The following is a 22,699-nucleotide window of genomic DNA, read 5'->3' on the forward strand; positions in this document are numbered from 1 at the left end:
CCAAGCACAGAATACAGATGGAAGGCTGAGCATTAAGCCTGTTATGCCAAACTTAAATTTGGCCATAAATTGCTGGGTAGTTTCAGTTCAAAGAAACATGGCAGTATTATCTTTAAAGCAAATTACAACTGAAAACCAGAAACCAAGGCAGGGAAAAAACTAACAGGGAAGAGAGAAAATGTTTCTAAGGAATTAAGGGTAAGACAAGCTCCATTTTCAGCTCTATCTGAATTCTCATTTATGATGTCTCATCATTCCTCTTATACTAAAATAATGTATTCATTCACTCATTAAATAAACATTTACACAATGCCCCCTATGTCCAAAGCCTGTGGAGGTTATAATTAAAAAGGCATACTTATTGTTCTGTATCAGTTAGGGTTCTTTGGTTGTAAGAAAATGGAGGAAAGAGAAGAAAACAACTCAGCTAACTTGCACAAAAGACCTTGATGTAGAATATAGCAGAGCTCTGGGAAAGCTCAAGATGTTTGAGAAGATGCAGAACATGCTTAGAGCAGATGGGAATCCAGAAGCCTGTTAGTAGAAATTGCTCTCCAGTTGCACCCAGATTCCACTGTTGAGATGAACATGCCAAAGCCACAGCCTCCACTTTTGTGGCACAATATTTAAAATGTAAGATCATGAAAAAGAGAAACTGACTGAAAGCATCAGTGTCTTCACCCCTAGACTGAACCTGGGCAGTGAGCTGAGGGGTCTGGTGGAAGGGCCTGGTAGGAATATCTCCAGCTTTTTGACCAGAAAGGTAGCCTTAGAATGGACAGATGTGCTGAGCATTCATGCAAACGCAGAATGGCAATTCCCTAAGAAGACTAATGTGCTCTCAGGGCAAGGGAGGTGCCCACACAGTGAATGCACTGCTCACCCTCACAGATCTGTGCTTTAAATAGAGGATTCTAACAGCACATGCAGGGATAGGCATGAGTAAAGCAATGCTAGAAACACTAAAGTTTAGAGAGTACAGAATGGGATGTTTGGGTTTAGAGAGAAGAGCAATTAAGGAAAGCTTCATTGGGAAGGGTAATAGTTAACATTGGGAGAATTTAGTCTTGGCATGGAAAATCATTCTTGTTTATTGTCCTCATTTTGCTGGTTTTGTGAGTTCTGACAGACCTTGAAGATCATTCTACTCACAGTCAGGAGCACCATTCCTAACTAGTCAGATGGAAAACAGGACCCCTTGGCACCATGTTCTAGACAGCTCTCTCCTTAGAGATTCCAGAGGGACTGCCATGTGTGGTGTCATATATGTAGCAGAATGGTCTCAGAACCCAGGTACATGAGGTGGTGAGAAATGCTTATTTTTGTCTAAGTTTGCTTTATTTTTTCTTGAACTTGAGGACAGATGTTACATACTTTCAGAGAATTTTAAAATTCAAGATATTTTTATTGGACCAATACACTTTAAGATAGTGAAGTAGAAATAGATTGGAAATAATTCCCTTTAAAGCCAGTGAAATCAAATAATGCTGCTAAGAAGTCAAGAAGAGTCCCTAATATAAATTCTGAGACTATCTAAGATGAACTCAAAGACTTTGAATGTTAAGATCCATTTATTCAATAAATGTGTGGTGATTCCCTGCTAAGTGCAAAGCCCATGGGAGAAAAGTGAAGAGAGGTGCAGTTGAAGCCATCCAGGGATACAGAATCATGTGCTGAAGGTGTTAATGAAAGTGCTAGTGTCTTCTGGGAGTTTCAGGCCATCAGCAGAGAACATTGGGAATGGGAGATGTCCTAAAGAAATAATGATAGCCTTCTAATTTTTTTAGTTTCACTTCAGAGTAAATAAGCTGATTAAACCACCCTTATTTGAGGAACTGAGACAAAGAGCGGCATCAGTTATGAAATGGCTTCGAAGTAGTAGCACTATCAGGTTTCAAAGGTAGAAAAAAAATCTACAAAAGGAGGGTTCCAAAGTGAAAACTTAGGAAGTTAAAAAATTGGTAGAGGGAGAAACTAAGATGGCGGCATAGATAAACACCGGGAAATAGTCGCCTCCCACAGCAATTGAAAATTATCCCAAAGGATGGAGCAAACATCGTCCAGAAAAACAGGAAGGCTGGCTGAGTGTAATTTCTACAACTAGAAGACAAGAAAAGCACGCTGAGAGCCAGAGGAGCTTCGGAGGCTGAGTGCAGAGGTACGGCGGCTCGCGCGCGGAAAGGGGGTGGCACCTGAGGACGCGGCTGTCTTTTTGAATCACAAGCTCCCGACTGCTCTGATCTCCGGTCCTGGGAAGTCTCTGGGGACCCAGGACACATACGGAGAGAGGCTGCTCTCTCAGGCGGCAGCTGGCGAACTTGAGGGCGGATTTCCCTCAGAGGTGCTTGCAGCCATTACCGGGACACTGAGACGCGCGACTCCAGGCGCGGAGTATCAGCCATTGCTTCTTTCTCCGGCCTTTTGACTCCCTGAGACCCCGCCCCACCCAGGCTGCGGCAGAGGCTTTTGCATGTGAATGCCCCGGCCCTTTGCAACCTGATAATTACCTAACTGCAGCCGGGCCAGCCAGACCCGGAACTTCCAAGAGAAGACCCAAGGCCCCGCAGCGGCTTGCATTGCTTCACAGCTGAGCCTCTTCGTGGCCCGGCTGTGAGAGGCCTCAGGCAGGGGCTGAATTAGCACCTCCTTAGATCCAGGAGCCACTGTACCCAGTGGTCAGAGGGGGACCATTCTCCCACTTCAGACACAGCTGCTTCCCACAGCCAATTGGCCTGGAGGTCAATTCCTCCCAGTGATCCTACATCAACCAAGGCACCAAGAGTGCACCAAGAGTGTCCACCCCAGGTAACTGGGGAGGCTGAGCTACTGGGCCCTACAGGACACCTGGCGCGCAGGGACACTCTATCAACACAGGGAAGCAGCCAAAATGCGGAGACAGAGAAACAGGTCACAATTGCCAGAAACGGAGGAGGACAGATGACTGGATATAGAGTTCAAGGCCACGTTTATAAGGTTTGTCAAGAATTTTATGGAAACCGCCGATAAATTTAATGAATCCCTCAAGGAGTATAGTGAGACCATGGAGGACATGAAAAAGGACCAACTAGAAATTAAGCATACACTGACTGAAATAAAGAATATTTTACAGAGATCCAACAGCAGACAAGAGGATCCCAAGAATCAAGTCAAAGATTTGAAATAGAAAGAAACAAAAAATACCCAACCGAAAAAGAAAAAAGAAAAGAGATTCAAAAAGTATGAAGATAGTGTAAGGAACCTCTGGGACAACTTCAAGCGTACCAACATCAGAATTATAGGGGTACCAGAAGGAGAGAGAGGGCAAGATATTGAAAACCTTTTTGAAGAAATAATGACAGAAAACTTCCCCCACCTGGTGAAAGAAATGGACCTACAAGTCCAAGAAGCGCGGAGAACCCCAAACAAAAGGAATCCAAAGAGGACCACACCAAGACACATCATAATTAAAATGCCAAGAGCAAAAGATAAGGAGAGAATCTTAAAAGCAGCAAGAGAAAGACAGTCAGTTACCTACAAGGGAGTACCCATCCGACTGTCAGCTGATTTCTCAACAGAAACCATGCAGGCCAGAAGAGAGTGGCAAGAAATATTCAAAGTGATGAATACCAAGAACCTACAACCAAGATTACTTTATCCAGCAAAGTTATCATTCAGAATTGAAGGTCAGATAAAGAGCTTCACAGATAAGGAAAAGCTAAAGGAGTTCATCACCACCAAACCAGCATTATATGAAATGCTGAAAGGTATTCTTTAAGAAGAGGAAGAAGAAAAAGGAACTCTTACCATTTGCCACAGCATGGATGGAACTGGAGAGCGGATAAATACCACAAGATCTCACTCATTTGTGGAATATAATGAACAACATAAACTGATGGACAAGGACTGATCCAGAGACGGAGAGGCTTTGATTGGACTGTCAGGCCTTGGAGGGAAGGTAGGGGAGGGTGGGGGCAAGGGGGAAGGATCAACCAAAGGACTTATATGCAAGCATATAGGACTAACCAATGGACACGGACAACGGGGGGGTGAGGGGATGAGTGTGGGGGGGTAGAGGGTACACATATGTAATATCTTAATCAATAAAAAAAAATAAAAAAAAAGAAGCAAAAAAAAAATTGGTAGAGACTGGTGGGCTTGTTCTGGGAAGGTGTGGGAGGTGGAAAGGGTGGGGGGAAAGGCAGCAAAGACAGCAGGGACAGCGTGAGTGCTAGGTTTTGTACATTCATTATGTCATTTGGTTTTTACAGGTAAATAAAATGGAAAGTGTCCTTTTTTACATTTTCCAAAATGAGAAAACTGAGACTTGGTATTTATTAAAATGTCTACGTTCGGACAGTGAATAAATAGTAGCATTTGCTTATTTGGGGTTACATGTTGTTGTTGTTTTTTCATTCCACTACCACATTAAAATTATTGATTTATTTTTCTCTCCTGAAAGATATGATCTCTGTGAGAAAAGTGTTCATGTTTTACTGCTGTTGATACTTTTAGAATATGGTATCTCATTTTGATTTTTTTTCAAAAAGTTATTTTAGTTATGTGCAAGATACCTGAGTATTCTTTCAGACTTGTTCTGATTCTAAAACTTCTGCCCTGCAGTCTATTTTTAATATAGGCACAGTTACTCTTTTGGGTTTTACATACCGTACCTAATCTACCATGGCCATTGTGTAAGTTATTACCCGTTGTTCTCCTGACGACTGCCAACGCTCTGAACTGGCCTCCTTTTGTCTCTGTATAGTCTAGTCTCAACTCCACATCAATAATGATCCAAATGAAATATGTTTGATTATGGCACTTCTATACTTAAAACCTATAAGTGGCTCCTCAGGTCATTCAAGTCAGAGTCCATAGTTTGGCTTAGAAGGCCTCACAGTTACCACATCCCCAGCCTTTCTTTCTACTCTTCCTCTCACTTGGTCAGCCTCAGCCTCAACAGCCCTCCTCTGTTCCTAAATACAGTGAGCACAGTCCTGTTTCATGGCACTGCACTGACTGTTTGCCTGGACTTCTTACCCCCAGAGATCCATGTGTCTAACCTCTTTTGGACTTGGCTCATACTTCACCTTGTCAATGAGGCCTACCCTGAATACTCTATTTAAAAGAGTAACATACACTCGACCCCTCCAAGATTCCTGTCTTCTTTATCCCCTGCTATTTGTCCATTTTGCACTTATCACTTTCTTAGATGATGCTACATAATTCTTATTCATCATGTTTATCATCATTACAAGTGTCCTTGTGCTAGAAGCTGAGTGCCACTAGTGCAAGGCTTTTCTTTCTTTTTTTTCTGATTTAGTCCAAGTACTTAGATGTGCATATTAGGTGATTATGAGTCTCAGATCAATGAATGAATGTATTCTTGCTTTGGAATAAAGTAAAATAAACTTCTTCCAAATGATAGCTGTGTAGAGTCTGAAGAAGACTTCCGTAGACTTCTCTTTCTCTGTCTAAGCTCTTTTATCTCCTTATTCATTCTGCATTTTATGTGGTTTTCAGGTCTCTCCTCTCAGGATTCATTCTGGATTGCCTTTGTCCCTCTCAAAGTGTGGCTCTTCATGCTGACTTCTACTCTAGGTGTCACATAATTATTCTAGAACTCATGACTTCTTAGCTGACTAACTTAAAAAAAAATCAATTGCATGCCACAATAACATCACTGAGATTAAAAATTGAAATTGATTTTTAAAATTCATTATGCATTAATTCCACAAAATTATTGCTATGATTTTAGAAGGATTTTAATTGTCATTCAGATACTTACTAGAGTCCATGGGCTGTACAGGTTTTACCTCTGACTTCGTGGGAGAAAGACCTCAATATACAGATGCCACTTTATATATATATATATTCCAGTTCTTTGCTCCTTGTTGCAGTGGGCTCCATCCCTGACTAGCATGTTCCAGAAGAGCAGTTATCTACATGAGTTTGCAGGAAAGGCCTGATGGGGTCAGTGTTGATACTTTAGGGCTTTGATAGAGTGAAGGCCTTTATGGAAACCAGATATTGTCAGAGGAGTCACTCAGCGGCCAGGCCTTTTGAGGTTGATGGCCAGTTTCCTTATGACAAGTGACTAACAGGCTGTGAAACTACAGGGAAGATATATTCAGTACACATGTGGATGCTGATTGACTAGAATCAGATGGACGAGAGAGGGCATGTCTGCAAAAGCAAAGGATGCAGTTATAGCCCCTTCACCAAGATGGCCTAGATTAAAATAAATGATAGATGTGGAAATGATGTGTGATTTCAGACCACTGGCATGAGGCTATATGTGCTTGAGATATAGATGAGATAAAAAGCTTTTTAATTTTCCCCCAGCTATGATTAGTCAAAGGAGAGAGCATGGATTTAAAAAGAAATTTAAATTGCCTTTAGAAGGACAGAGCACCAAATCTGGAATCACTGTACACGGGTTTTACGAGAGAAAAGCTCCCTTTACATCTTGCTCTTAGCAACGAATCAAGCTGAAGTTGTTCCAATCCTTGTTGGGGTGGAACCAAATCTTATATATGAGAAAGAAACCAGCAAACATCTAGGGTTGACTGATCATAATTTATTCAGATAAGAAATCTTCCTCAGGGTATATGTAGGAAAATAGCATCTCAAAAAGTTAATGCATTTCTTAAAAAATCTATATTTAAGAATGCAAAATATGCCATAAATTGAAGTAAGGGGAACATTATCAAGAGTAATCATGAACATCTACTACTAAGAAAAAAACATAAAATACTGTATATTATTAGCACATGTGAGGAATGGGTACTAACTGAAGCATCCTAATAGATTCCTAGTATTAAAGACCTACCAACAAAGACAGTAGATGGTAAGTGCAAATACTTACTCTCAACTATCTGAGAAGTTCAAAGAGTGTGGTAACTGGGTGGGCTAGCCATATATGAAGGATAGCTAACACTGGCATAAATAAATGAAGTTACGTTAACCACCCACCTGCCTATCAAAAAATAGTCCCAAACAAAAAACCTATTAAAAAACTCTTTCATCACATTCTTGATGTCTTTACACAACTGGAAATCATGGGATGATGCATAAGTTGACAATGAAGATGATGCTTCCTGTGGTTTCACAGATAGATTATGGTTATTAACTAAAATTCGTTTTACCCTTTGGTAGAAATTTGATCACTTCTGGCGGAATTACATCATAGAAGCATGCAGTGAATAAATCTCTTGACTATAGTGTGTGGTAGTTCAAATGGGAGAGAAAAATAATGATATTAGGTTTCAGGTATAACAGAGAATTCATTATCTTGCTTAATCTACACACATTATAATTCAAGATACACATCCAAAGTCCTACATCCTCTGAAACCCTTTCTCAATATTCACTTTCATGATTTACTAAAGGCCCAATGAACGAAATTCGTGCAAGGGCCATGGCCCTGGCCCCCGCCCACTGCCACTGTGGCCAGAAGCCTCTGCTGCCTCTGCCATGGCCCCCGCCCAGTGTGGCTTTGTCTGGAAGGAAGGACGTTGGGAAGGATGTCTGGTCTAATTAGCATATTATGCTTTTATTATTATAGATGTTCATAGGATAATCTCTCTCACACATGTACACACTCAACACCTCCACATATTGTAATTGACATAATATGCCTGCTTTTTATGTTTCTCATCCCCATCATTCTCTTTTAATTCATTTTTCATAGGCCATGTAATGTATTCTCATGAGAGTGTCTGTTGATGCTATTAAAATATGATTTTTTTTTCTGCACAAACTCTTTTCCTCAGAGGAAGACTGTTCCAGTGACTTCCAATACCCTATTGAATCTCTACTTTTACCACTAATGAGATGGGATAGTTACCCCCATGATTATTATGTTTCCTCAAGTAATACTCTATTATAGCAGATTGGAGATTCTCCTGCTAACCTTGGAGAAGTAGATGCCACACAGAGGAAGCGATATGACTGGGATCTGAGGGTGGTCTTTAGGAGCTGAGAGTGAGCCCTGGGCAGTAGCCAGCAGGGAAGTAGGGATCAGTCCTATAGCTGCAAGGAACTGAATCCTTCCAGCAACCCAAATGAGTGGCAATAAGGGTCAGGTATTAATGGTGAGAAGATAAATGTCACTGGTCTTTTCTCTCTCACACTGGAATTCATTGCAGTTTGGATAAAATGAGTCACCTGCGTATGAGAATGCAACTAACACTGGTTTGAGGAGAAAAAAATAGGCACTTCTCTCTTAAGCAAAATTGGGATTTCGAGTTATTATTTAAAACTTTCTACAAAATTTGACTTTATTTTGTACTCCAAATTATTGAATAGAAATGCATCATTTTTAAAAAAGAAAAATAAGCATATGTATATACACACATGCATACATAGAGTTGACCCTTGAACAACATAGGTTTGATTTGCATTGATCCACTTATACATAGGTTTTTTTCAATAAATATACAGTTGGCCCTCTGTATCCCCTGGTTTCACTTCTATGGATTCGACCAACAGCAGATCAAAGAACAGTATTTTAGATCCACAGTTGGGAATCTGCAGATGTGGAAGCCCAATGTATGCATTGTCTGTCCTACAACATTTTATACAAAGAAATTGAGCTTAGGCGGATTTGGGTAACTGTGGGGGGCCTGGAACAGATCTCCCCGTGGATACTGAGGAACAACTAACTTCTTGGCAGAATCAAATGCTATATATGGATTTTTGACTTCATAGGGTCAGTGCCCCTAACCTGCACATTGTTCAGGGTTAACTCTATGTATATTCATGAATGTAATACCTCTGATGACCCAATAAAACATTCTGAGAATTCTATATAGTTGATGACAATCCTATTTAAATGTTATATTAAGAATTATGTAGCCCTGGACAGTGTGGCTCAGTTGGTTGCTCATTGTCCTGGGCACCAAAAGGTTGCTGGTTAGATTTCCGGTCAGGGCACATATCCAGTTTGTGGGCTCAGTCCCTGGTAGGAAGAGTGTAGGAGGCAACCAATCAATATTTGCTCTCACATCCATATTTCTCTCTCTCTCTCTTTCCTCCTCTCCCTCTACAAAGAAAATCAATAAAAATATTTTAAATGATGTCATTGTCCATTACAAGGCTCATGGATTCAATGACAAATAAACTAGAGACCATTAATATGAGCAAGATGGATTTTATCCCTTTGTTCAGCATCACAAAAAGTTAGACTGAGACTGATAAGAGCCCTGAACAGGACATGTGGCTGGTTAAAGAGAGAGGTATCCATGGACTTCTTATGATTTGAGTTTTTTTTTCATATTGACCTATATCAATATTGTGCCTATAAATTAACATTATGTGAGATTATTCATTCTTTTCCCCTTTCTTTCCCCTTTTTTCAGTTCTTTCCTTTTATTTTTATTTATTTTTTTATTTTTCTCTTTCTTGCTCTCATTTTCTCTTTCTTTTCATATGCAGTGGAATGGGGATGAGCCAGTGGAAGCTTCAAATGCATGAGGTCCCTTTCTGTGTCATCCTCTACTGTAAGGGCAATACTGATATGACCTGACACTATCTGTAGACTGGACAAAGGAAGGGATGAACAAATGAATGAATGCATGAACCTATCTCCTCTGCTACTAAGACCTGGGCAGCATTCGGATGGGGCTGCTGTGTTCAGAGACAGCAGCCCCATCCAATGCTGCCCATCTGTACGGATCCCAGGTAGCCAGCAGGTCTCCCCTCCTCATTGCCTTACCTCAGCCCCACTGGTGACAGTGATGGAGTTGACAGGATGTCAGCTGACCCTTATTGATTATGCATGATCTCATTAGTAAAACCCCAGCCCAGTGTGACCTAATCCTTGCTGGGAAAGACTGTGATATATGAGGACCAGCACTTTGTCACTTGAGGTTAGGCAAATGGGAGGATCACTTAGTACCTGTGGTGCCCAAAGACACATCCCCTCGTGCTTTGGAAAGGCAGCCAGGAGAGCAAAGCACACAGAAGCTATGTGGGTCAGCCAAATCACTGAGGGCCCATCCTATCTTGAAGCTAGTTATTTATTTATGTTTTGCTTGCTAAAAATGCATCTGCTCTGGCAGCCCTGGGACACTTGTCCCAGTAAATAGCAAAGTCAGAAATGGGGCAAAGAGAGGCATGCTTCAACCAAAACTGCTAAGATCTTTAAGGCCTGAGACTTTTATTTCCTTTGTTAGAATGAAGCATGGTCTCACTTGCCCCTTCCTTGCCCCTGCTCTCGTCTGCTCAGAAATATAGCCTTGCCACCATGGGCTAGTTTTATAAGAGAGCGAAATCACTTACCACGTGGTCACTCTGGTGAGTGTAAGGAACAGGAGTAGAATGACGCTCCAATAGCGTGACTGATCAGGTCAGGGACACTGCGAGCACATGGGGCCACTGTGTGAATTACAGAAAGAGAACCCCTCTGCCTCTGTGTGGAAGATTGGTATTAAGGTACCTCTTTCTCTGTACTGAGGCAGCCTAATGTTAGCCCCATTTGCTCTCTCTTGTGGGCCATCTTTGTGCATTTGCACAAACCGTGCAACCCTGGTCTTGAGTCCTGAGCACTGTAGGGCTGGCCCAGTCTCATCCCGAGGAACTTGCTGTCACAGATGTGCCATCAGATGAGCTAGCTGTGCACGCTGAACAACTGTGGACAGTGATGATGGAAGCATGTGTTGAAACTGTGGAATATTTCATCTGGAAGCAAACACTTGGGGTCATCCCTGCTGAGTAAGGACACTGAGGCTTAGAGAAAGCAAGTTCCGTAAATTGCCCTGAGTAGTTACTGAAAGAGGAATAAGAAAGCCTAAACAAATTCACTCCCAAAGTGCTTGGCTACACTAAAGAGAAAACGCAATTTGTGTTCAGAGATAGGTGGCTCTCCCACTCCAAGCACAACCACTTACTGTTAATAGAGAAAAAAAAGTCCTTCCTTGTTTCAATCATGCTCTTTATTAGTACTTTCTCCTGACTGAGCAGTCAGGGAAGAATCATGAGTAAATATTGCTCATTAAACGCGTGGGTCAGGTTATCTGCCTATCAAGCAGAAGGGGTGGGCGTGCCCTGGGCCCGTGCTGCTTGCTGAGCGAGTGTTCCTGGCCTCCTCACATACACCTCAACCTTTAATAAGCATTGTGTTCCGTGCCCTTTTTAAAATGATTGAATTATAGCTTTTTATGGCTCCATAAAAGCCTTTATTAATTTTGGGAAGCTGCTGCATCTTCCGATCCTGTCCAGTCCCTGCTGGGAGGTTAAATTATTTATGCGGCTTCCAATTGGCTACATTGATTGTGTTCTGAAAGGAACAACAAGCAGGGCTTTTTGTTTCCCATGGAGGTTGGAGAGAAGTTATGGGATAATCAAGAAGAGTATGGGTATCCTGAAGGGCATCACCTCAAGACCTCATGGGAAGCAGGTCTTGTGGTGGACAAGGAACTTGTTGGGCCCGCCTCCAAGCTCAGGGGGAAGGGATAGGGGGCTTTAATGGTGTCTGCTCAGGAGATGTGTCCTTGTGTCTGTGTACACTCATATGTATGTGTGTTAGCTCTCCTACCATGGCTTTCTATTGATGCTCTGAATATGAGAATAAAGTATTATTTTTATAGACCTAACTCTAGCTCACAGTGTGCTTTCAAACACACCATCTCAGTGTTATGTTTAACCCCCCTATAATTGCATGTACTGCTGAAATAGTGATTTTACCATGTTCATTTCATGGAGCATAAGGATGTGTCTCAGGAAGTTGGTGTTGCCAAATGCTGTGTAATTCTCAATGGGACACACTGAAAAGCCATTGGATCTTTTGTCTCCAAGGCCTGTGCTGGTTGCATGATATCTCTGCTTCCTGGTTTGTTGGCAGCTGAGGAGCTCAGAGAAGAAGTGCTGTCCTGGTACCCTTTCCACTGCCACTGCTCACTGAATTCCCCCCACCTTAAACACACACACACACACACACACACACACACACACGCACGCACGCACGCGCACGCACGCTTGTAGGTTAAATGTATCCATCCTCACTCATCTCTTACCACTTCCTCAAGAATACCAAGGAGCACAGAGGGCTGTTTCTCCTTCTCACCTGTTCTCAGATCATGCAGTCTGCTGCTCACTTCCTTTCTTCAGTCTACACTACTCTCCCACCTGGGCGTATCTATTGATTCCTTCAACTCTCTGTTTGAAAGTCACCTCTTCCATGTTCCTTCCCTAGATATCCCACCCATGCTGCCTGCAACCTCTCCCTGACTCAGAAGAGGACAGAGTGGGGCAGAATATGAGTGCCACCCCAGGTCAGAAGGTCCATGTGCTAACGCTGACCAAGTCACTTTCCCGCCAAGAGGCTATAATCTATGAATGGGGATACCTATAAAGAGACACATGTACACTAAAACAAGCAAAACATGGGGGGTAAAATAGAAACATGATACACATTATTTGGTTAGTAAACATTTCCTAGATTTGTACTGGAAATGTGTGTAGTGAGGGGAACATACATCTCTATACTTTTCTTAATTGTTTCTAATGCTATGACTACCCTCTCCTTCCCAAGGCTGCCATGAGCAACACATGAGAGAATACATTGAGAAAGGTCCATTGGAAATGAAAATTATTACATAATTTTATACAATTGGGACCTTTGCTGTAAGAAATTGAAAATAAATAACGAAGAGATAAACACATTCTGATTTTGTTGGAGAGGGTCCAACTAGTTCCTGGGTTTTGCACCAGTGAAGGGATGTGGGAGGGATTCCAGGCAGGAGAATGTGAGAGGGAAGGAGCGAGGTAGGACTGAGCATAGCTTTTCACTGAGGGACTGGCAGTAACAGGAGGCAACTAATGGATCTCAAGGATGTTGTGAAGATAGAGTTGACTCAGGAGAAACTTCTGAAAACTGGGTTTGGGTGAGAAGTAGTGAGACAAGACTTGGGGTACAGGGGAAGGTCCCTTGGCCTGGACACTAGGAGAAATCTTGTTCCTAAGACTAACAGCATAAAGAAGATGAGGTGGTCTTGATGCAGAGTTGAACATTGTCCCAGAATATTCTACCAACCTAGGAGGAGGATTGGTCTTAGACATACCCAGGCTGTATAGATGGGGCAGATTTATAATGTGCAGCCTGGGGAATGGCCTTAGGGGCAGAGCCAGGCCCTCCATCAGCGCAGTTCCATAAGGAAGCCGTTCAAAGACAGCACCTGGATGTGTGTTCCCTTCCCCTCCTTGCACACTAACATATACTCAATGGAAACAGCTCCACAGAGTGAAAGGAAACCTGAAAACATGAGGGTTTTGAATAATACAGGGCCAATTTTTAAAACATAAATCCTTCTCAGTGCTCACTGAGGTGCTAATTCTAAAGATTTTTAGCCTTCTTAAATTCCCTTGAAACTCCATATGCTAGTGTCTGCTACTGTCTGGAGCAATCACTGAGAGTCACCGTAGTTTCTACGAACTCTGCCAAGTCCTGCATTTTATCCTGTTTCTACGTCTCCTCTCATTTCCCCAATTTTGCTCATGGCTACAACATTCTCTGTTATTTCCCAGGTATTGCTTTTCAATTTGGTCACCTGCTTTTGAACCCTACCCTTTATGTGACTGAATACCACTCACAAGCTACTGCCTTCCTCAGCAACACTGACAAAGTGGTTGCTCCGTTTCTACAATCTGCCACTGTGTGACCCATGAACCTTCTCGGGGTCTGACTTGTCTGACTCCGTCCTGGGCAGCAGCCCTGGTTGCCTTGCAAATATGAAAGGTGTGGACAGACCTCTTCACATTAGAGTATCTGGTACAAACAAGTGTTGTTCTGAGATAATTAACATGTGAAAAAATAAACTTCATTTTTTTCTCCAATATTTATTGAAGTCTCAGGGATGCCCAGCACCAGAGACACAGAGTATTGCAAAGCTCATAGGTCTGTGGTGTTTAGATTTCAGTGTGGGAAGGCGGGCGCTAACATGACACACACCTCAAATTTCAAGCGATGGTATTTCTGACATGAAAGCAGAGATTCAGTGTTTCTAGTTCAGAGAGAAATCCTTTTTGTTGGGTGATGATATTCTTCACATCAGAGGTGAGTGGGGGTGCGGGGGAAGGGATCACTGGACCACTGACTTTTCCAAGACTGAGAACAGAAGCTGTCCATCCTCTGCTGCTCTCAGTCAGCTCTGCTGGCTGCTCATGTATAGACGTATTCTGTGTCAACCTGAACCCCGAGGGGAAGGCTAAGGCTTCCGCCTCAGTTGCACATGTAGAAGCACAGTAAAGATGCTTGAAGATTAGGAATTCCAGAATGATGATTCCTGGAACTAGTCAGCTCAAGGCTATAGTGGTCGTGTCAGGCCCCATGTTGAGGCTTCCCTGTACATCCTATGTTCTGAAATTTGGAAAACAGTAGGATGCTTGGAAAATCACATATTTTGGGTCTATTTACCAAAATCTTGCTCTGGGTCTTTTTTTGTGTGTGTGAAGCAGTTTTTCAGGAAACATGGAGCTGTCAAGGTTAGGTTAAGACTTGGGGGACAAAGGGGACCCAACTGGCTTTACACAAACACTGACTATCTGCCAGTTAGAACTCAAAGAAAATAGTTCTAAAATGATCTCAGTCCTCAAGGAAAAGGGGATTCATATGGAAGTCATTTTATTTAAAATACTCGATTTTAAAATTAATAGACACTTAATAAACACTCCTCCGATAGTCTCTGACCTTCTCCTCCAGAAAGTCATGGTGCAGACATAGGTAAGGCCAAGAGGGTGGTTCTGCGAGGGGACAAGTCTGGAGCCTGGTGAGGTCTGCTGGCACCAGGGTTCCCAGGAGACACCGGGAGGAAAGGCACATTGAGGGAGAGCAAAGGACACAGCCCCTTCCTCTTTACGCATGGCGAGGCAAGTCAGCGTCTTTCATTACTGCCTGCAGATCCCCACGTGCGAACAATAAACTTTAATCTGGTTGACAACAGTTTTTAAAAAAATCCCACTGAAAGCAAGTTTCAGCAGCCTGACATACTTTATGACACTTATTAAAAAGACACACTTGTAAGTCAATTAACCTGCCCAGTGGTACCTTTTAACTTGTTTTCTAAGAGGAAAGGCAGCAGCAAAAGGGCAAAGTTTCTAGAAGGTTCTAAGTTGATTTTGTTTCCCCTAAAGCAAAAGTGGCTGGTCTTAGTTCAAGCTAATATACAGAAGCCAACAGCTACCTGCCTCTAACACCCCAAAAGTTCAAAGGAAGGGCGTGGTGCCACCCTTTCCTGGCTTTCACAGGTTATCATTCAAAGAAGAATGGAGGCCTGACTTATAAAGGGACACATGTGCGATAAAACAGGCAAAACATGGGCGGTAAAATAGAAACATGACACCCATTATTTGGTTAGTAAACATTTCCTAGATTTGTACTGGAAATGTGTGTAGTGAGGGGAACATACATCTCTATACTTTTCTTAATTGTTTCTAATGCTATGACTACCCTCTCCTTCCCAAGGCTGCCATGAGCAACACATGAGAGAATACATTGAGAAAAGAGTGGATGGGGATCTCTCAACCTCCAATAAGTAAGAAATAAATAAGTAAATAAGTGGATAAATAAGTAAAATTATCTTTCTTTGATTTCTTATACTTTTTTGTTTTTAGTTCCTCAAATTCTGTGATGCATAAAATGTTACAAATTTACCATCTCATGTTTCCTTCTCATAAAATTAAAAGGATTATTATCTTAAAAGATCAAATCATTATAATTATTAAAATTCCATGGATTTAGCATAACAAAAATAGTAGCTTCATAAAAATGCTTACTATGGGTATTTCAGTAGCATACATTTCTTTAACATAAAATCAGGTACATTTTAGCCTCTGGGAGCACTGTAATTCCTTTTCTTTTTTTCTTTTTCTTTTTTTCGTTTTTTCTGCTTTTTGCCTTACAAACATGAGAACAAGGGTTTCTGTACTTTCTTTGCCAGTGAGCTTCCTATTCTTGACTTTTGATAGATTCTGTCCTCTGACTAAGCCTTAGAGAACTGGGATTGGAAAGGCACTGGCAGTGGAAACAGGCTTATTCTCAGAGAAATTAAAAGCAAGGGGAGTATTGGCCTACTTAGTTAATAGTTGAGGCGTAAGAAAAAATAAGAACAAATCTAAACAATTTAAAATTTTCAGAAGATTCAGATCCCACCTCCTCAAGGCCTTGTGATTTTGGGACTTACAAACTGATGTCAAAAATGCCTACGTCTTGATTGAGGTCATTGTGTCTATAAGCCTGGAATGCCTATTACATTTACCCTTATTGGAATTGAGGATATAAAGCAATTTAGCTGCATTTATATTTTTTAACATAACTTTTGTAAACTGTAATTGAAGTCCTACTAATGTAAGGTATTGTAGCAAAATCAGTTACCTGCAGGGATGTAGTGTTGTGTTAGGTTAACCCTGCGGGGAGGCTGACAGTAAATGCATTCATTGGTAGCCTAGTATTTGTAATCAAGCCAGACACTAACCAATGTCTCCCTCTCTCTTCTCCCACCTCCCATCAGAAAAATAGAGGAGTTGTTGGGTCAAGCAAGGTTTTAGTTCCAAATTACTTTAAAGTTTCAGTGTATAGAAACACATTTTTATAGACTTGAAGTTACTTTGAAATAAAAAAGTAATTTAAAATACTTCTTCCATTGAAATGTATATTTTTAACCATTACTAGAATGCTCTCTATTTCTAAGTTCCCTGCAGAGCCATAAAAGTGATGATTGACAGGTACAAATAGACACTTGAGAATGGCAGCACTAAACACAAAGTTCAACATCAAATGTCAGATTTGTGGAAAATGCAGACACCGGTTTTAATAGGCAAAGGATGAGTATCCCTCATATGCCAAGAGCTCATACAAATAAATTACAAAATGGAAAAACTCAATGAATAACAAGAAATAACATGAAGTTTTTCCAAGAATAAATACAAATGTGAGTTAAATATATGGCTAAGTTATGAAATAATAATATAACATTTTAAATGTATTATATTTAAAATTAAAATATATGCCAAAAATTAAATGAACAATAATATTTCATTTAATCAAATAAACGTCTTCTACCCCATTATTGTCAGAACAGGAAATTTTCAAGTCTTTTTGAAAGCCATTTGTAATGTCTATAAAAATCTTAAATGCATGTAAAAATTGGTCATATAATTCTACTTTCAGATGTCTACCATATATAAATATCTCCAGAGGTGGGCAAGAATGATCAATGCTGCATTCTTTGAAACAATGCATGATGGGAGACAACCAATGCTTCCATCATTTCGGGAATGGAAAGCTGCATTGTAGCACACCCCCCAGAGGAAGATGGTCTAGAGCCACTTACAAGGGGGAGAGTTTCATGTGTGATAGAGATTTTCATTATATTCTGACAATCCTGAAACTTGAAAAGAAAATTTTTCTCAGCACTATGAATAACATTATTTCTTTTAGAAAAAAAATAATATAAGCGAAAAAACATGTCTGATATCTATCACTTCAAATGACCAGCGTGCAAATGGAGATTTTTGCAGTGATGGGAGATTCTCTATTGTTTGAATGCCTTCTTGAGCCCATATTGTATTTGTATTTAAAATGTATATATATATATTGTTAAACTTTTTTTTTTAGGTATGTGACAGTTACTGTGAAGAAAGTTCATGTAACTAACTCTGCTGTTCTTAAGTCCAAATACATCCTTCTAAAAATGCTTTTGTAATTCTAGCAGTAAAAACATCTAATTAATGCTCTCCAAAGCTCAGATATTATCCAGTCAGTTGCTGGTATATGTCTCATTATTTTTTCTTGTAGAAAATATGATACCTGAAGATGAAAAGAAAAAACTTATCCAGCTCTTGGAGCACTGTAGGTTTTTGAACACCATTATCAATAGCTAAAATATAAATGAAGTGAAGTTTCTCTAACTCTACAAACATCTTACCATTTTCCAGCAGACATTCTACAGGCCGTGCCCTTTCAGACAGAAAATATAAATGGGTAAAGCAACCTGGGCAGAGAAACTCAGTGAAGGGCCATGTCCTGAGATCTTTAAAGATATATGTACAAATGTGCAAAGAAAATATAAATGATAAACAGGGGCAAAGATCCCACAAGATTTTAACAGAAAAACTGACTCGGGAGAGAATGAACATTCCATAATGTTGTAGAGAAATTTTGTTCAAATATCTAATGTATTTTTGTAAAAACATTTGGTATATTATTGAACAAGGATAGTGATAAAGCATTTGTTCTTTTACTAACTCAGCGAAAGAGCACATAATAACTCTTATAGATGGTAATAGATAAATGTCTGTGTGCTATTGCAAAGAAGTTTAAATAGACTTTCTTTTGATATTAAGTTAGACAGCTTTTCAAGGAGTTGCAGAAAAGTTAAAAAAGCAAAGCACTTAGTATTGAAACTGCTTCTTTAGAGAAAACAGAAAATAAAAATATAGCATAGGAGAATGAAGTTGAAGCTATAGAAATATTGGATAGAATAGAATGATGTCTTTTGAATATTTATTTTTTAAATCTACAGAATCACTCATTAAGGGAAGTATGAAGAAATGAAAAATGTCCAGGGTTGTAGATAACATTATGCATACCCTAGAGAAATCCTCAATAATGAAAAGCCAAGTTCTGAATCACACAATCTATAAACTCTTTTCCCCTACAAATGTTAACTTACAACCACAGGAGAAAATAAATTGGAAATTTTTACTTTAAAAATGGAAAGAATTTTGTTTTCAGTCAGTTTATGCTGCTGCATATATTCAGATCAGACAGCAAAAAAAAAAAAAAAGAAAAAAAAATCTACAAGCTAGGGGAACTCTTACAGTATTTGATGAAACTGAAAAGTAAGGTACTCAGTTAGAAGTTGATGTAAGGCAGGCTCTGGAAATGCTGTAGCCCACAGACTGTTGTTAGCACTCCTGGGCCCAGGCCACTCCTATTTTAAAAAATAAGGCTCCCTTTGCAAGGCCAACAAGAGGGCAGCTTTACTGGCACGCTCTGTATTTCTTATTACAAGGGTTTGGTTCCTCTAAATTCCACAGTACATAGAATCAATTGTTGTCTATTTAAAAATATATGCAAATTAGCCCTGACCAGTGTGGTTCAGTTGATTGAGCATCATCTTGTGCATGGAAAGGACACAGGTTTGATACCCGGTCAGGGCACATGCCCAAGTTGCAGGGTCAGTCCTTAGTTGGGTGCCTGCAAGAGGCAGCCAATCAGTTTCTCACATTGATGTGTCTCTCTCTTGCTCTCCCTTCCTCTCTCTATAAAAATCAATAAAAACATTTAATCTATCTTTCTATCTGTCTATCTATCTATCATCTATCTATCTATATGTAGGTATATAAACACACACAGACACACACAGGAAAGGCAGATCAATTTGCCTTGAATCTAACAAGCCTGCTAAGAGGCTATCAAGTTTTCAGAATATCATAATGAAAACATGAAGCATCCAGAGCAGCAGAAGCCTCTGGCATCCATAGCTCAGAAAAGAAGGCTGTATGTAAAATGTGAGAGATGGGTTCACCAAAGAACTGGTATGCATATATGCATAACCCATGCACACAGACAATAGGCTTGTGAAGGCCTGGTGCAGGCTGAAGGGGGTCATTGGGGGAAAGAAGGAGACATAAATAATACTTTAAACAATAAAGATTAAAATAAATAAAAGTCAAATGAGAGAGATGGAAAGTGAGTGGATTATTTCCTTTAAGATCACTCTAAATTTTCCTCCCTCCTCCTCCTTAAATAAGGGCTTTTGGGATCTCCTGCCAGTGTGATATGTCACAAGTCCTTAAAGTATGGGTGGCCATTTTTTTCTTACTATATTGGTGAGAGTTGAATCAGGAGCCCTTTCCTGTTGTGAGGCTTTTCTTTTCTCTCATGCCTGTGCCATATCACTGGCCACCCGCCGTTGCTGATGGACCATGCCTTCCTGCCCCAAAGATGCTGAAATAGCATGTACTGTGAGCTCATCTAATGACCAGAGCCAGGTAGTGGTCTCTGACTCACTTTGAAAGGTTAGGACTGGCTCTCTATTGCATTCTACCGACACACAGCAATTTAAATGCATAAAGAAATAATGCGTACACTTACTTAAATACTTTTGTGTGATTCTCAACACTAAGGTACTAAATGCTACATAAGTATGAAGTAATTGGAACCTCTGAACTTTGGGAACAGGAAAATCAGGGACCACGCAGTTTCGAAAGCACGTCAACTACATTTATTACTGGAAAGAATAAGTGGGGGTGTCACTCAGAACCCAGCAGGGCCCCTGAAGAAGAATGGTTGGATCAGGCCTGGAACAGGTGTGAAGAAAAATGACACTCCTGATTTCTAACTTCTACTAAGTTTAGAGAGCCTTTCTTCCCTCAGAAATAGGAACCAACTCACCAGGTGGATTTTCTAAGCCCGAGTTTAGGGCGGGAAATAACCACACACAAATTGTACCAAACATTCCTGACAAATGGATGGCTCTGGTGCCTGAGGTACACGGGAAGGAAAAGGAAGTATAAAAATGGACACAGAAGTAGAAAGGGCCCCAAAATGAATAATGAAGGATGAAAGCAATCTGAAAAGAACACCTGCTAGACTGACAACAGAAGAGGAACAGGAGAGCAAAGTAAGATAAATGCTCATCTCGGAGATATGTAAGATCGAAGGCAGGGACGGGGCGGCAGGTATAAGCCAGTGATAGAAATGAATTACACGGTAGCAGGCTTGTTTCAACACACACTTGAATCAGTGCTATGCAGAGATCTATGATAACAGCCGGGCCGTTTTGTCGATGCTCAAAATAAGCAGGAGTAATCAGGAGGAGTGGCGGTAAGGCCCAGGAGTTGGGGGCCATCTGTCTTCTCCTTTTCCAGGGCTCTGGTTATTATTAGTACAGCACAACTGTCACTATTCCAAGTTCACAGACATACATCGTTAGGTACAGTGGAGCTTCCTGATAAGTGAAGGTTTACCAATTTAAGGACAGGAATCTTAAATGGAATCTTTTGTTTTAAGAGATTACAAACTATGTCATTGTTATTTATGTTAATTGCTTTTTTCTGGGCCCTGGCAAAATTAGATGTAGGTCTGTTTTAGATACTAAGTTATTATAGATTCTGTGACTTTCTATTTTACCTTTCATTCAAGACCGACTCAAAACTCATTTGTTCTAATTTTTATTTTTCTAATCACTCTACTTATCCTAGGCCTCTCTGTAGTTTTAACTTCAGGAGCTCTTATCAGCCCTAATGATATGATAGTTTGTTATTTTTGTTTCTTTCCTAAACCTTACCTCTTGCAATAGATTGTTGTTGCATCTTTGAGGAAAGAGATCACTAGTTCATGGAATTTTACGAAAGGAATTTAGCAATCTAACAGAACCATATCATTTTACAAATGAGAATTGTGCACTCACTGAGATGTTTAATTTGCTTAATTCCACACAGCTAATTAGGGGCAAATCAGAAAGTAGTATACAAGTATCCTGAAACCTTAGTGGGTATTTTCTACTTCAAAATATTAGTTCATATCTGACAACTTTTATGTTTCACTTGAGAATGAAGGCATTGTGAAGTATATGGATGATCTTAAGTATGAAGATATGTTCAGAGCGTTTATTATCCCTATCTCTAAGATGCAGACTCTAAATAGTACACAACTCATAAGACTTGTGATGTACGTACCATGAGCTTAGATTACACCGAAACTCTGTTCACCCTAGACTTCTCTAGATGACTGGAGAGGGACACAGTTGCTTAAAAAGGGGTGGACATTTATTTCCAATTGAGAACTGATATTACTTAAGTAAACACTCATCTCAAAGATGGGGCCTTCAAGAGGGGGACAAGGATCAGCAAAAGAAGAAATGCTCTGCAAATTAGTTTACTCTGCTCTTTTGTATTCCAAGGCCCATTGGCTCATGTCTGAGTTACAGAAGAGGGCTAATCAGTGGATCAGACCTAACAGTTATGTTTAACGAAAGTCCTCCCGAGGCGGGCCTTGCATGTGCCAGATAACATGCACACTTCCCAGCTCAGTGTCCGCTGTTATGGTAGTTGGGGATCTGCTGCTCTGTAGGTCTTCTGCATTCAGCCTTGGGCTCTGGTGTTCCCTGTGCCGACATCAGCGGCATCATCAGCCTCTATAGGAACGTCATTTCCATTAGTAGAGGCATGGGCAGCCTTAGCAGCAGAGACCATCGTTTTCCATGGCTCATTCATTCTTCTGATATCAACTGAGCATCCTCCAAAGACCTAGCACTTGCAAGATGTAGCTAATGACTCCCTGCCTCATTTTTTTTTTTTTTTTTTTACATTATTGGTGCAGAGGGGGAATAGGGTCAAATAAACAGTTGTTAACAGTGCAGTGTGGATAGTGTTAGTAGATGAACAGGTGATGTGGGAGCATTTAGGAGGCACATCTTAACAGGCTTAGTGGTGGGCAATGAGGGTACCTTTCTGGAGTAACTTAGTTTAATCTGAACCCTAAGGATGGTAGGATACAGTCTATAGGGAAGGATATTATAAATAGAGAAAAAAAATTATACACTAGCACAAAATGAAGGGAGAACATAGCATTTATAGGCAACTTAAGGAAGTTTAGCATGTGGTATAGGCATGATGAGAGATAAGGCTGGAAGGACAGACATAGGCAACATATGTGAACTCTAAGAAAAACAATGCATTACTAAAAGGCTTTAAGAGAAAGCATGGCATAATCAGA

The sequence above is a fragment of the Myotis nattereri genome, assembly GCF_964212035.1.
Source record: "Myotis nattereri genome assembly, chromosome: 8".
NCBI lineage: Eukaryota > Metazoa > Chordata > Mammalia > Chiroptera > Vespertilionidae > Myotis > Myotis nattereri.